This window comes from Mytilus californianus, unplaced genomic scaffold (assembly GCF_021869535.1).
Source record: "Mytilus californianus isolate M0D057914Y unplaced genomic scaffold, xbMytCali1.0.p SCAF_12, whole genome shotgun sequence".
NCBI lineage: Eukaryota > Metazoa > Mollusca > Bivalvia > Mytilida > Mytilidae > Mytilus > Mytilus californianus.
This window is the reverse complement of record NW_026262604.1, coordinates 54,893,829-54,908,733: the sequence shown is the minus strand read 5'-3', so window position 1 is coordinate 54,908,733 and position 14,905 is coordinate 54,893,829. Positions and strand designations below refer to the sequence as shown.

At 32.3% G+C, this 14,905-nt stretch overlaps 1 long non-coding RNA gene across 1 annotated transcript; it reads left to right on the top strand.

The window, feature by feature from the left end:
- Positions 1–434: 434 nt before the first annotated feature.
- On the top strand, positions 435–5,848 carry LOC127722036 (uncharacterized). Its single transcript, XR_007991614.1, has 3 exons — positions 435–591; positions 3,022–3,137; positions 5,716–5,848. It is a non-coding gene; the product is annotated as an uncharacterized LOC127722036 (long non-coding RNA).
- The last annotated feature ends 9,057 nt before the right edge of the window (positions 5,849–14,905 follow it).

The following is a 14,905-nucleotide window of genomic DNA, read 5'->3' as shown; positions in this document are numbered from 1 at the left end:
CATATCATTGTCACTGCCGTTATACAAATCTCTGAAACACACACACATACAAAACTAAACGACCGCAACAACAACTTCTTCCTCCTCCCTCCTAAAAAATCGTTCAGTGAACAACTACAGTACATTTACATTATTTCAATCATATATAATCTGTCTGTAAAAAAATTGAATTTGTTATGATTTTTCGTTTGGTAATCATAACGTTTAATGAAGCATATTGATAATTATTGACATCCATTGTTTGTATACCTGTAGACAGCTGGTATTGCTTTATATCAGTTTATTGTAGGAGATGTTTGACTATATATGTATTGATGGGACGAATGGTCATCATATTACAGTAGAATATATTACAATGAGAATCATATTTTATCGTTTCAATATCTTTTTTTTTTAATTATGGGCACTGAAACTGCTGACAAAGAAAAAAGTTCGATTTTCCATAAAAATGTATCATACAATGTATACGATCACCATTTGACTTTAAACTTCAGTATCAGTAGGTCTGGCAATAACGTTATAACATGGCAAAAGTAATGCTTATTTTGATAATTGTATTAGTCTGTGTTCAACAAGTAACAAGCGGAATAGGTAAGTAGTTTGTACCTTGTACCATTAGAGGATATTTTTTTTGAAGAAAAATGGGGGTTAAAGCCTAATATGTATCCTTTTATTCATATTTACCAAAACATATTTTATATTGTACAAAATGACAATGCAAGATTTATTTTTTCTGACAGTACTAGTAATGTATATGTTTGCTCACTCTTGAAATTCAGAAACAAAACTAGACTCAGGGTACTTAAATGAAAACTGATCAAGCCAGACACACAATGTGACAAACAAAGTTAAAAGAGTTAAACAAAAATTAAAAAATGATTTTATTTGCGAATAATTCTTTATTACTGTAAACGTGGAAATTTCGCGTTGGGATTATATTTTTTCCATATTTTGCGATTACGTAAAATGCATGTAATGTACCCATTGTGATAAGGTTGCACATATAAACTATATCAATGTGAAGGGCTCATCTATCATCCAATTTACGAAATTAAATTAACCTCGCGTGAAAAGTTCTTCCATTGATATCGAGAAAATGACAACACACGAAAACATATACTTTTACAGTCAAAAAAAAAAACTATCCTCAACTAAACTGTCATTTTTTGTTTAAATCTTCTAACTTTTTCAAAATGTTCGTCTAGCTTGGTCAGTTTTCAGTATCGTAAGTCTTGTTTTGTCTCTGAATTTCTTAAACCTAAGTTCTGAAATACTATCATTTGTTTAATCTTAAATTCTTGAATTTTCGGTTCATTCAAAGGAAATGTTGTACAACCCTTAGAGCCTGGGGATTGCAGTACATTTCAATTACAATAATATGATTTTGAATTTATGTTAGGAAACTCGCATTACAAAATATAGTATATAGAGTAATACATACAATCAATGTAAATAAAAGGGAACATGAGATGTACGACAATGAAAAAGCAACCAAGTAAGACAAAATAAATCTCCTTATATTCATATTTAAAGACAATGGTTTATACTGTACACAAATTAAATGACGAGTCAGAATTGTTTTCTTTCTACAAATAAGATACAGATATATATTTGCTCGAAGTCTACATGTAATCAACTACATAATGAAGAATTATCCACCAACACTGTTTTTTTTTTAATACTTTTTACGTTGTTTGTGCGTCTGGCTTGGTCTGTTCTCGGTACCATAAAAGTTAGTTTAATTTGTTGTTGTTTTTTTAATCTCTCAAACTAAAATTCTGGTGGACTTATTTTTTTTTTCAACATTTAAAAAAAATCGGTTCACTCGAAGGACATTTTGTACCTATAAGAGCCTTAATAGAATTGCACTACGTTTCAATTGCAATAGGAGACAAGTCAGAGAAAGACAAAATGGCCATGGTCTAAAGAAACGGTAAAAAACCACACAACATTGCAAATAGTACTAAAGATAGAACAAGTTGATCCCATCAAATTAACCTCAAATGCTCCGGAAAGGTAGACCGCTTCTGTTCTGCTAATGGTATCCGTCGTGATGCTCATGTAAAATTACTCAGATTGACTTGATGCAATTGAAACAGTTTTTTGTATAAAAATCCTGATTAGGAATACTAGGAGACACAAACATATCTGAATCCGAAGACTTACAACAACAAAAAAAAAACATATGAACTTAAATAATACCTAGTAAACAGTTTACAATCGGAGGCAACCATTAAGGGAGATCTTATTATCAGTTTCAGAAAAAGGAAAGAATTCATATTCTTATACAAAAAAAAATGAAAACAACACGTTATAAATTTAATTCGTCCGAAGCGCATTTCTGGATTTACCTTGACCAGGAACGTTCCTGGTACATGTTCCGATATTATATCTAAATGCTTGTCATAAATCTTGTTTGTGATGGAGCTCTGACCTTTCGGTCATATTTAACTCAGTAATCAGATTACAAAACATCGTATGCAGTATTTTGATTGGTTGATTTCTGAGTCTCAGTACGATAATCGTGCTCGAAATTTTGATGACTGTAAGCCCTGGTCATCGTTACCCAATTATATTTTCAAATGATTGTGTCAAAGAGATCACCAGTAATAGTATGGTTACCAATTGGAAATGAATTTACATGAAAATCTCAATATTGCTATCTCTTTCCTCTTTCGGTTTTCTCCCGAGTCAATCCGTAACATTTACGATAAGAACCAACGGTGATCACCAAGGCAATTGAGGAGTAGAAAGGCTTGCGGAGTAATCAAATCGAAATGTTTTAAATAGCAACCAAGAACGCATTAATTTTACATTGATGGAGTTGGATTGTTGAATTTGCTGAATTGGATTCTCAAAACTGATGAATTTAGTTACGAACGAAGTACTACACGTGTGTCGTACAGATGAACATTTCTTTATGTTGAGTTAAATGTTTAGAGTGATTTCTTCAGCGCCCTGTTGAAATGATATCTTCGCATCGAGTATTTGTATAATTTATTAGTATTGTTATTATTGAAGCTGTTAACAAGAGAAATGCAGATAAGGACTGTCCTCAGGGAATCATAGAAGATTGTGCAGATAAGGGATGTAGTTATATACCTAACGGAATAGACTCATGTGTTTGTTATTGTCCGGTATGTACTTATTTGTTGTATTTTTATGGCCTGGGTTTGGGTTTACAAATAGAGAATAACGGGGTTTTACAATTAAAGGATAGAAAATAATGGGCAGCGAAATTAAATGATAGAGAAAAATGACCTAAAATTAAAGAATACGGAAATGAAGAATCCAACCCAGACCCTGAGGCCTCATTTATCACACATACAGGCCATAACTTTAGGCTTCATTTATCACACAGATAGGGCATAGCTTAAGGCCTCATTTATCACACAGATAAACCATAACTTTAAGCCTCATTTATCACACAGATAGACCATAACTTTAGGCCTCATTTATTACACAGATAGACCATAACTTAAGGCCTCATTTATCACACAGATAGGCCATAACTTTTGGCCTCATTTATCACACAGATAGACCGTAAATCTATCACACAGATAGACCATAACTTTAGGCCTTATTTATCACACAGATAGACCATAATTTTAGGCCTCATTAATCACACTGATAGACCATAACTTTAGGCCTCATTTATCACACAGATAGAGCATAACTTTAGGCTTCATTTATCACCCGATAGACCATAACTTTAGGCCTCATTTATCACACAGATAGACCATAACTTTAGGCCTCATTTATCACACAGATATATCATAACTTTAGGCCTCATTTATCACACAGATAGACCATAACTTTAGGCCTCATTTATCACACAGATAGACCATAACTTTAGGCCTCATTTATCACACAGATAGAGCATAACTTTAGGCTTCATTTATCACCCGATAGACCATAACTTTAGGCCTCATTTATCACACATATAGACCATAACTTTAGGCCTCATTTATCACACAGATATATCATAACTTTAGGCCTCATTTATCACACAGATAGACCATAACTTTAGGCCTCATTTATCACACAGATAGAGCATAACTTTAGGCCTCATTTATCACACAGATAGAGCATAACTTTAGGCCTCATTTATCACACAGATAGAGCATAACTTTAAGCCTCATTTATCAGACAGATAGAGCATAACTTTAGGCCTCATTTATCACACAGACAGAGCATAACTTTAGGCCTCATTTATCACACAGATAGATCATAACTTTAGGCCTCATTTATCACACAGATAGACCATAACTTTAGGCCTCATTTATTACATAGATAGACCATACCTTTAGGCCTCATTTATCAAACAGATAGAGCATAACTTTAGGCCTCATTTATCACGCAGAGAGCATAACTTTAGGATACAGTGTTTCACCGAGGGTTCGTTAATAAATATTGTCAGTTATGATGTTCGAGGTGGTACATAATAAAAATGAGCTGAACGTTTTAATCACGTTCTATTGTTTTGGAAATTTAAACTTCTTAATGATCAAAATTATTGTTTGTCGAACTGCTATATATCCAATGATTTTTTTCCAATTAAGTATGTGGTTCAAGTTTTTTTTTAAAAAATATACTTTTGTTAACGGGTAAAAGTAAATATTTTGTCAAAATTTTATGAAAATTAAACGAGCCAAATTAATTATAGTCAAGGTATTTGGTACCACCTTAATTAAAATGTTATAATCAAAAATAATTTAAAAAATGATAAAACTGATCGTTGTTTTTTTTGTTTTCAACACTTTGAAATACCATACGGTATAAAGTTAAGTTATGATAGTACCAGCATAACTTAACTCTATACCGTATAGTACTGTATTGCTATTTTTAATCTATTTTGGCACTTTGATCAACGGTAAACACTGTAAACACTGATATTTAGACTGACCCCTTACAAAAGGTCACTGACACCATAACCAGTGTATAAAATAAAGCTGGCTTTTCCTATGTATGAGCAATATGTAGTTAAAACCTAAAATGTCCGACTATCTTTGCTAATATCAAGATAAAGATGTGGTATTGTAACCAACAAAGTATATAAAAACATCTTCGGGTCATCCTATGACCTTCCACAATGATCAAATCCCTTACCATATAGTGAGCTATAACAGGCCATTGTATGAAAAAAATACGAAACACTTTAAAATTGGTTAAATTTGTGTCACAAAGTGGTGTTTCTCAATAACTGTATTATTTATTCTGCAATAGGTACGTATAGTTATTTTATTGCCAATTGAGATATATTTCATATTTTAATGAGACATCAACCCAACGAAAAAAATGTAAAAGGCGTAACATACAGTCTTCAACAACAGACAATACCACATATAAAGCTCTAAATCGACCCGAGTGTAGAAACATATAAATGTGTTCTAGAAAAATGTAAATGTATTCTAGAAAAATGTAAATGTATTCTGGAAAACTGTAAATGTATTCTAGAAAAATTAAATGTATTCTGGAAAAATGTAAATGTATTCTAGAAAAATGTAGATGTATTTTATAGAGACTATCAAAGATCTGCCATCAGCACAGATATTCCCGAAATAAAAATAAACATTAAGATCTAACTTAAGACATCCACTGACCTGACGAGTTTCGGTGTTATTGAAAGTCTTCAAATTCATGAGCATACAATGGTCTTGCTATTATTTTTATACGCGAAATAATTATTTAGGTTTATTCTTTTTTGTTTTCTAGGATAAACAGCAAAAAGGAAGAAAAAAGTGAATATTTTGTCACATATGCAGACTATCTGAATTATCTAACATAATCCCGTTGATGTCAAGTACACGTGATGGTTGCATATAATATATTAAATAGTTTTCATTTCTTCATGTTTTTACTTTGAGTTGAGTGTTTTGAAGGAGGCCCTAAATGACGCATGCATATTTAAGACTCGCACTAGTCGGGGATCGAATCCTCGACCTCCTGGAGATGATATTACCACGAGACTACCGAGTCGGTTCCAAATGGATTGTAGCATGCTTGGAAATATACGAATATTTCATGTCGACGGCTACTAACATCTTGATGTTACTCTCAGGTAGTACGAGAATTTGACCTAGCATATAAGGACACTATCTCTGAAAAAAGCTCTTGAAACTATCTGGAAAAACATGGATAAAATTCATCACACCCTTTTCAATGATCACGTTGGCTAATTGTATGATATCTAGTGCTGCTTCTACAAGACTTGTTTAAAAGAGAGAAACAAAAGCTCAAAACTATCATAAAAGTTACACACTTAACTGGCCTTCGGCTGTTTTCTTCTCTTCGGTCGGCTTGTTGTCTCTTTGACACATTCCCCATTTCCATTCTCAATTTTATTAACTATATACTTTAAATCAGCACTTGCGATCGCCCCTAGTTTTTTTAAGGGGTTCGTATTGCCCTTTATGGCAAGCTGTTCTCGTCAAAACTATGTTTAAACCATTTTTCGAAAAAAATTTACACACTGAGATTAAAAAACCTAAAAACACACAAAGAGAATTAAAAATTACACACTGAGATTTCATGAAGACGCACTGAGATTACAAAAATGAAAAACACACACTGAGAATTGAAAATTACACACTGAGATTTCAAAATGACCCACAGAGATGAAATGGCATATAAACGTAACAAAAATATAAAAGATTACCTTGCGAAATCAGGTAACAGTTGAAAGACTTTTGAAAAGGGACCCATGCTTAAACAGTTTAAAGCAAAAAAATCATGATACACTTTTATCAATAATCTGAATTATAGGCAACAAGCTTATGAATATGAGTTAGCAAAAAACGATGTTAAGTCTTGAAATTTATTACGAATGTTGGTTGAAGGAACCGCATTTCATTATAATGACGAGAGTTCGGGAAACCAAGATATAAATCTGTTGAATTATTCATCTCATGAATATTTATTAGAAATGTGCATATTTTTTTATTAATATCACTGTGTAATTAAAAGTTCTAAGTGTGTGTTTTACAATTTATTTCATCTCATTGTGTATTTTTTAAATCTCAGTGTGTGTTTTTCATTTTTTTTAAATCTAAGTGTGTAATTTTAAAATCTCCGTGTGTAATTTCGATTTCACAGTGTGTTATTCTAGGTTTTTAAATCCCAGTGCAGTTTTTTTAATTAAGGAATGACTGTAATATTTTTTCTGTCTATGAAGAAATAACATAAAAAAAAAGTGGTGCACACTGAATTACCCGTCGTTATTCATAGACAAAAACAATAGTACAGTCATTCCTTATAATTTAATTCTAGAAAGGAGTAAATAATGATAAAAACGTTGATGCCGTCGCGGTCACATGACAAAATTATGTCTATGAGATGATAGACAAAACACTTTCAGCCAATCAGAAGACGTGTTACATCCAAAATTAAATTATTTCTGAGTGTGCAATGTTTTCGAAAAAAGGGTTTAAACATAGTTTTGACGAGAACAGCTTGCCATAGCTCTTGCTTTAGTTTAAAGTGTTGTTCTTCGTGCATTTAAAAAAAATGTTCAATGTCTGTGTTGTTTTACCGGTAACAGATTTGTCAATCCTTTGAATGAAAAAAAAAAAAAACGTTTCAATTTCAAAATTTCACATTCGGTCAATTTCCAGGGTAAGCAAATGTACATGCCCGATAGATTACGAATTTGATAGTGTCTCAAAATGTCTTAAAAGATTATATAAGAGTCGATTATCAACCCGCTATTGCGTGATGCCTTATCACTTTATATAACTTATCAACGTATTTTATTGGAGTTACACAACGGGTGTCACATGTGGAGCAGGATCTGCATAACCTTCGTAGCACCTGAGATCACTTTGGTTCTTGGTGGGGTTCATGTTGCTCGTTCTTCTGTTTTCTATGTTGTGTAATGTATACTGTTGTTTGTCTTTTTATCGTCTTCGTTTCTGTCATGGCATTGCCAATATAAAACAAAGGAGATGTGGTATGATTGCCAATGGGACAACTGTCCACCAAAGTTCCAAAATAAAGTGGATGTAAACAATTATAGACAACCGTACGGCCTTCAACCATGAGAAAAAAATCGTATAGTCGGCTATAAAAGGGCCCCAACATGAAAAATGTGAAACAATTCAAGTTTACGAGAAAACTAACGGCCTGATTTATAACAAAACAATTTACAAAATACAAATATGACAGACATGAACCAATGACGACAACAACCACCGAACTACAGGCTCCTGACTTGGGACAGGCATATAAGGAATGTGGCGGGGTTAAACATCTTTGTGAGAGCTCAACCCTCCCCAAGTTACCTGGGACAATGGTGTAACAGTACATCCAATATCCTAAAACCTTACAGAAACTGCATACAAAATAAATGGTTTCAGATAAAGCTGGTTAACTACTCATCGTACTCATCCGATTATTTCTTTATTTAAAATATTATCGGTACTCAGTATTCAACTCTGTTACTAAGGAATACATGTGTTGCTAAGCAACCATTTTTTTCTTCAGATAGTTCGTTTATGAAATGAAATATGTTGCTTAATGCTTAATGTTTAGTTGTTGTTTTTTTTCGGTTTTTTTTAAACCTCTTTAGGTATAAAGATGAGGTTTCAAACTGTTTCTATTTTAAAAAATTTTTAAAAAGATTTTCCAAACCGACTTTAACAAATGAAAATATAGGTTATGTTTTGAACTTTTTTTCAAACTGGCTACAAACAAAATTAAACTTCATAAGAAAAACTGTTTTTACTTCAATATTTCGACTTTGATTTCAAAAACAACACCTCAAAATCGAACATCCGTTTGTTGCTTCGTATTTTGCATGTCTAAGTTGAAGAGTTATCTGTCGGAAACGATTTCATGGATAAGAATTATGCACAATGTTAGAATGTAGATGTCCTAAACCCACATCAGGGAACAGTCATTATTTATCAGCTGGGGGGGTCGGTTCATTTTACGGGGGTCACTACCAAAAATATCATACAGCTGGGGGGGGTTGCCATCAAAAATTTTATTTGACTGGGGGGGGGGGGTCACACAATGAAAGTTTTTATGTCTGACAAGCATATAAATTGTTGACGATATTGAAGTGAGTGTGCAATCTTTTAAATAATTTCTGTCATTATTAAATCTTTGGTCATGTACAGTGAGCACTAGAAGGATGTCTAATTTGTCAAGGATAGTGAATCTGATCACTCCTTATCACAGTCATCTGTTATGGTTCATTGTCCCATGGAACTATTATATTCAATATAATAGTTCCATGATTATCTATAGGACAAGTAGGATGTGAAAGTTTACAATCCGACTTATCTCAAGATTAACAACTGTATAAACAATTTGTCTCTAGTTTTGACCACAGGAAACAATGAGTTTTAAAAGTTTCTGGAAATGTGTATTACAACTTTCTGAAGTGTTCAAATCATTTTGATGCGATTTCTAAGAATAGATATAGGACTGTAAAAGGTGTGTACGTTCTAAAATCATTTGTAAATATGTATAATTATTTTATGAAATTATTTCAAAGATATCGAATAATAAAAAGAATTTTTATTGTTCCAATTGATGGCCGTTGTTAGGCAGCATGGCATTCACACACACAAAACAATACACTGGGATTTCGTAAAACATTTTCACATTGAAATAAGATATTGAATGTTCATATAGTTATTAACCTACATATATATATTTCTTTATCTCAAATAAATCATGTACATTTTTGTACATATTTGATCCAGGAAGGACTAGAACCATACAATTAGTATTATTCCACTGTTTAAACATATTGATAGTTTAATCAATATTTGCTTGGTTGAGACTATCCCACGTGTCATTGAACAAATCTTCATATTCCATTCTGAGGATCATGTTCCCCTCTGAAATGTCGGGATTACTTCGTGCGACGTTACGCGCGGTTAATGTACATAACGTTTTGAACTTCTTATTCTTCTTAAAATAGCGATAGCAAAAATCATTATCATGTTCAAATTTATTTCAGACAATAAAACAAACAGACTTATAATTAAATTTTGATCCTTACTGTTTATCAATGGGTATGTCGTGTTTAGTTTGACTTACAAAAACAAAATAATATTTAATGTATTGATAGTAAACAAAGCAAAGGCAGTGGAATAAAACATTCATTTCCCTTTGCCTCGGGAGATATGAAGATTTGCTCACCCTCGAAAAATCATATTTCCCTCGGGCAGAGCCCTCGTGAAATATGAATATTATTGGGTGAACAATTCTTCATATCTCCCTCCGGCACGGGAAATAAATGTATAATATTTGCAATGTGTTATTTTCAGTTGCACTTCCAAGAGTGGGATTGAAATAAAAAAATAACTATATGATGAGAAAATTAAAATCCAAAAAACATTTCCAAATCTTCAAAATTTTAATAAAGACATTAAAAGAATTGAGCCATGTTTTCTCTTTTTTTTAATGTTTTTTTCATTCACAAATAATTCTGTGTCAGACAGTAAATTTACATTTATTCATAATTGAAAGGTTATATATAATACTGTAGAATTATAGGTTGCATTCAAATAAATTGGAACAAAGAATTTTCTGTTTTTTTTTTCTTTTTACGTCATTCCATTCATTTATAATAGCACATGCTCATGTATATAAACAAATTTGGCTAATTGTGCCTTTAAAAGCTTAACTTTTTAAGAATTAGCAGTTTCAAAATCAGGGACAATCTGTATTAAGGTATGACTTCATTCTGTTCATAAAGGTTCAAGTGAAAAAGCAATATATATTTGTTTTCATTTAAATGCTTATTTTGTCCATTTTTCTTCTTGCATGTGTCAGCTATTCATATTCGAAAGAAAGAAAAAACAAGAAGAAAAACTCTATTGTATACTCAGGGTTTTCTCAAAGAAGAATACAACTGAAATTTTTTTTCTAAACTCAGTTGCATCAGCTTCAAAATAAAGAATATGGAAGGTCATGATGAAACATCAAGGCAATATAATATTTACAGAATATCACTTACTAATGACTGCTAACCAGACAAAGTAAATTATCTTTATCAAATTAATTAGTTCAAGCTACTTATACATGTTATATAAAATAACGGAACTATAGTGTAGAATGTATTATGAAATATCAGTTCAAAATCAAAGAAAATGAGTACTGCAATCAAGGAAAACCCCTTTATGCCGTATTCTGTTACGGATAGTGTCAATGTCCACATACTTCTCATAGCTATTTTTCAAGTTCAATGCCTGCAACTTTTTACATTGTAGCTTGCAGTCATCATCTTCTCCCAACTGTTAATCGATAGAGATTTTTGTTTGGTGTGGGGGGTCAAACTTTTGAAACTATGTTCTCAGGGGGGTCATTATTTGGTTCATAAGAATCATGGGGGGTTGCCAACAAAACCTTTTAATGTGAAAAATTTGAACCGACCCCCTCAGCTGATAAATAATTACCATTCCCTTAAACAGCCGTTACATTTGTCCAATGAAATATTGGCCGCCGGACAAAATTTCATAATGAATATTGTCCGCATACAATATTTTATAATGAAATACTGTGCATTACGTGAGTATTTCTGTATTGGCCTTGTTATTGGTCCGAGGCTGGCTGTATTGGCTTGTTATTGGTCCGAGGCTAGCTGTATTAGCCTGAGGCGAAGCAGCACAATATTTCATTATGAAATAATGTCCTTCTCTAGGAATTTTTGTCAGGTTTTTCGGGACAATATTTCACTGTAAAATAGTGTCACTGAAAATATTTCACTTTGACTTTCTGTCCATGACAATATTTCACAGTGAACTAAAGGCCCATGACCATATTTATCAAAGTATATCTTCCCTGAGGAATCATATGCCATGAAATTCTGAGAGTGTTTCTGGCATCTTTGAAATATTGTTCTTGAAAATATGTGTATAACAGTGCAATGCTGCATACAAAAAATATCATCTATTAGTACACAAGCATCAAGCACTTTATAATTGAAGATCATTTTTGTAGGGCAAGTATTTTGTATTAAAACACACATATACCGTATCATTAGCTAATTTCAAATTTGCTTTAATAAATGATTAAATTAAAAGTAAAATATGTTTATTGTACCATATCAACTGCTTAAATATAAGTGAAGTACTGACAATCACTAATAATATAAGTTTGTTAGTATCAATAAAATAATATACTTAAATGATAGTAGTATCCAAAATATTAATATGTATAACCTCCCTTTCGCAGTAAACAAAAAATCATGACACACTATCCATGAAATATTGTCTCAATATACACAAACTATAACTTTGCCCCTTTAACGAGACAAAATGCATTACTATCAGTCTATGAAATATTGTCCAACATAGTAAGACAAAATTTCATAGATGGGGGAAAAAATATCATAAAACATTAAGGTGAAATTTGTCCGCGGCTTGACGAACAATATTTCATAGGACAATATTTTGCTTTACACTTTAAGAAACCATTTTAGTTTTCTACTTCTTATGAAGAACTAGGTTCAAAGGCGTTGGAGTCGAGTGGAAAAGGGGCAGTTTACCCCCAACACTCACCGCCACACACTCTTCGACAATGCAAAATTATTGAAAAATAAAAAATGAACTTGAAGAAGGCACTGAGTAGCTTCTAGACATCTACACTACAAGACTTTTTTGTCACTGAGGTTAAATCATGCATTTTTAAATATTAATTATCTGATCTTTCAAACCATATTCAGGCAACAAAAAATTTTTGGACTCTTTTTTCAATTCAGTAATGAAGATAGTTGATATACGTATACAACATTTTAAAGAACATTTTACTCTTAACAACAACCATAAAAATCCTATTTCTCGTATCAAACATAAACTAAAAGAACTAGCCAAGGAATTTGTTTTTGTCCCGGCTGATAAAGCTGCTAATAATATCATTATAGTTTGACGTAAATTTTACATTGAGGTTCTGCAAAAGGAAATCACGAATTCACCAACATTCCAACTGACTTCATTTTCAGAAAACGATATCTGTAACAAACATAAACCATTAGCTACTTCTTTACAAGCAGAACCAAATACAATGAAAGTCCCAACTATGTACTGGCTTCCGAAGCTACACAAATCACCTTACAAATATAGATTTATTTCGTCTTCAAGTCATTGTTCCACTACTAAATTGTCTGTTCTACTTACTAGTACACTTGGTACAATCAAAAACCTGATAATAAATTGTTCAAATAAGGACTTTGAAAATAGTGGGATTAACTACTTTTGGAGTGTCAAAAACTCGTTGAAAGTACTTGATAAATTGCATGCATATATATTGGTGATTTTGAATCTGTTCAAAGTTTTGATTTTTCTACCCTATATACCACTTTGCCTCATATTCTTATTAAGATTCACACACCTAATTAAATGGGCATTTAAAAAGTCGGAATGCGAATACATATGTTCAAACTCTTTTAGGTCATTTTTAGTAGCAACAAACAAAAAAGCTTTGTCAATTGGACATGCTTTGATACTATATCTGCCCTTGAATTTTTAACTAATAACATTTTTGTTCGCTTTGGAGATTCCGTATATCGTCAAGTTATCGGAATTTTAATGGGGACTAACTGTGCACCACTTATTGCGGACCTTTTTTTGTATTGTTATGAGTTACAATTTATGACTATAAAATCAGCAAAGACCCATCGAAACAACATCGGTTACAAAAATTTAACAATACTTTTAGATATTTGGATGATATATTGGCTCTCAATAATGACGACTTCAGTATGTATACTATAGAAATTTATCCTGTTGAACTTACTTTAAATAAAGCTAATGCTAACAATGACAACTGTCCTTTCCTCGATCTTGATATCTATATCATTAACGGGAAGCTTAATACAAAAATTTATGACAAAAGAGATGATTTTTCATTTCCTATCGTTAATTATTCATTTTTAAATGGTGACGTTCCCTTGTCACCATCGTATGGTGTTTATATATCTCAACTTGTACGATTCGCTCGTGTATGTATAATAACGTATTAGATTCTAGCGAGAGAAATTTATGTAGTACTGAAAAATTATTACACCAGGGTTTTCGATATCATAAACTAGTCAAAACATTTACTACATTTTATCATCGGTATAAGGACATCATTCGTAAATATAACTCAACATGCAGACATCTTATACGTTCGGGTATTTCACATCCAATCTGTTATGGTAATATTCTTTACAAAACACAAAAATGTCAGTATTCACCTTAAAAGCTAACAAAATCTTTAAACAGACTTATTAAGAAGGGATATAGTTACGATAATGTTGTCAGGTCATTAAAGATTGCATATTTTGGCTTTAATATTGATTCACTGATAGGGTCTTTGCATCGGAATTAAACATATTTATTCTAAAACCAGTTGTTGGCATGACACGGGTTATGTTCTTCTCATATATTTTATGATGGTATAATACTAAACCCCTAACAGGAGGGATTGTGCCTGATATTCATATGATGACGACATAATCTTTTAATCAGTTTAATTGAGGTCTGGAGCTGGCATGTCAGTAACTGCTAGTAGTCTGTTGTTATTTATGTATTATTGTCATTTTGTTTATTTTCTTTTGTTTCCTATTCTGACATCGGACTCGGACTTCTCTTAAACTGAGTTTTACTGTGCGTACTGTTGTACGTTTGTTTTTTCTACATTGGCTAGAGGTATAGGTTGAGATCTCAAAAAACATGATTAACCCCGCCTCATTTTTGCGCCTGTCCCAAGTCAGGAGCCTCTGGCCTTTGTTAGTTTTGTATCATTTTTAATTTTAATTTCTTGTGTACTGATAATTTGGAGTTTAGTATGACGTCCATTATCACTGAACTAGTAAACATATTTGTTTAGGGGTCAGTTGAAGGACGCCTCCGGGTGCGGGAGTTTCTCGCTGCATTGAAGACCCATTGGTGGCCTTCGGCTGTTGTCT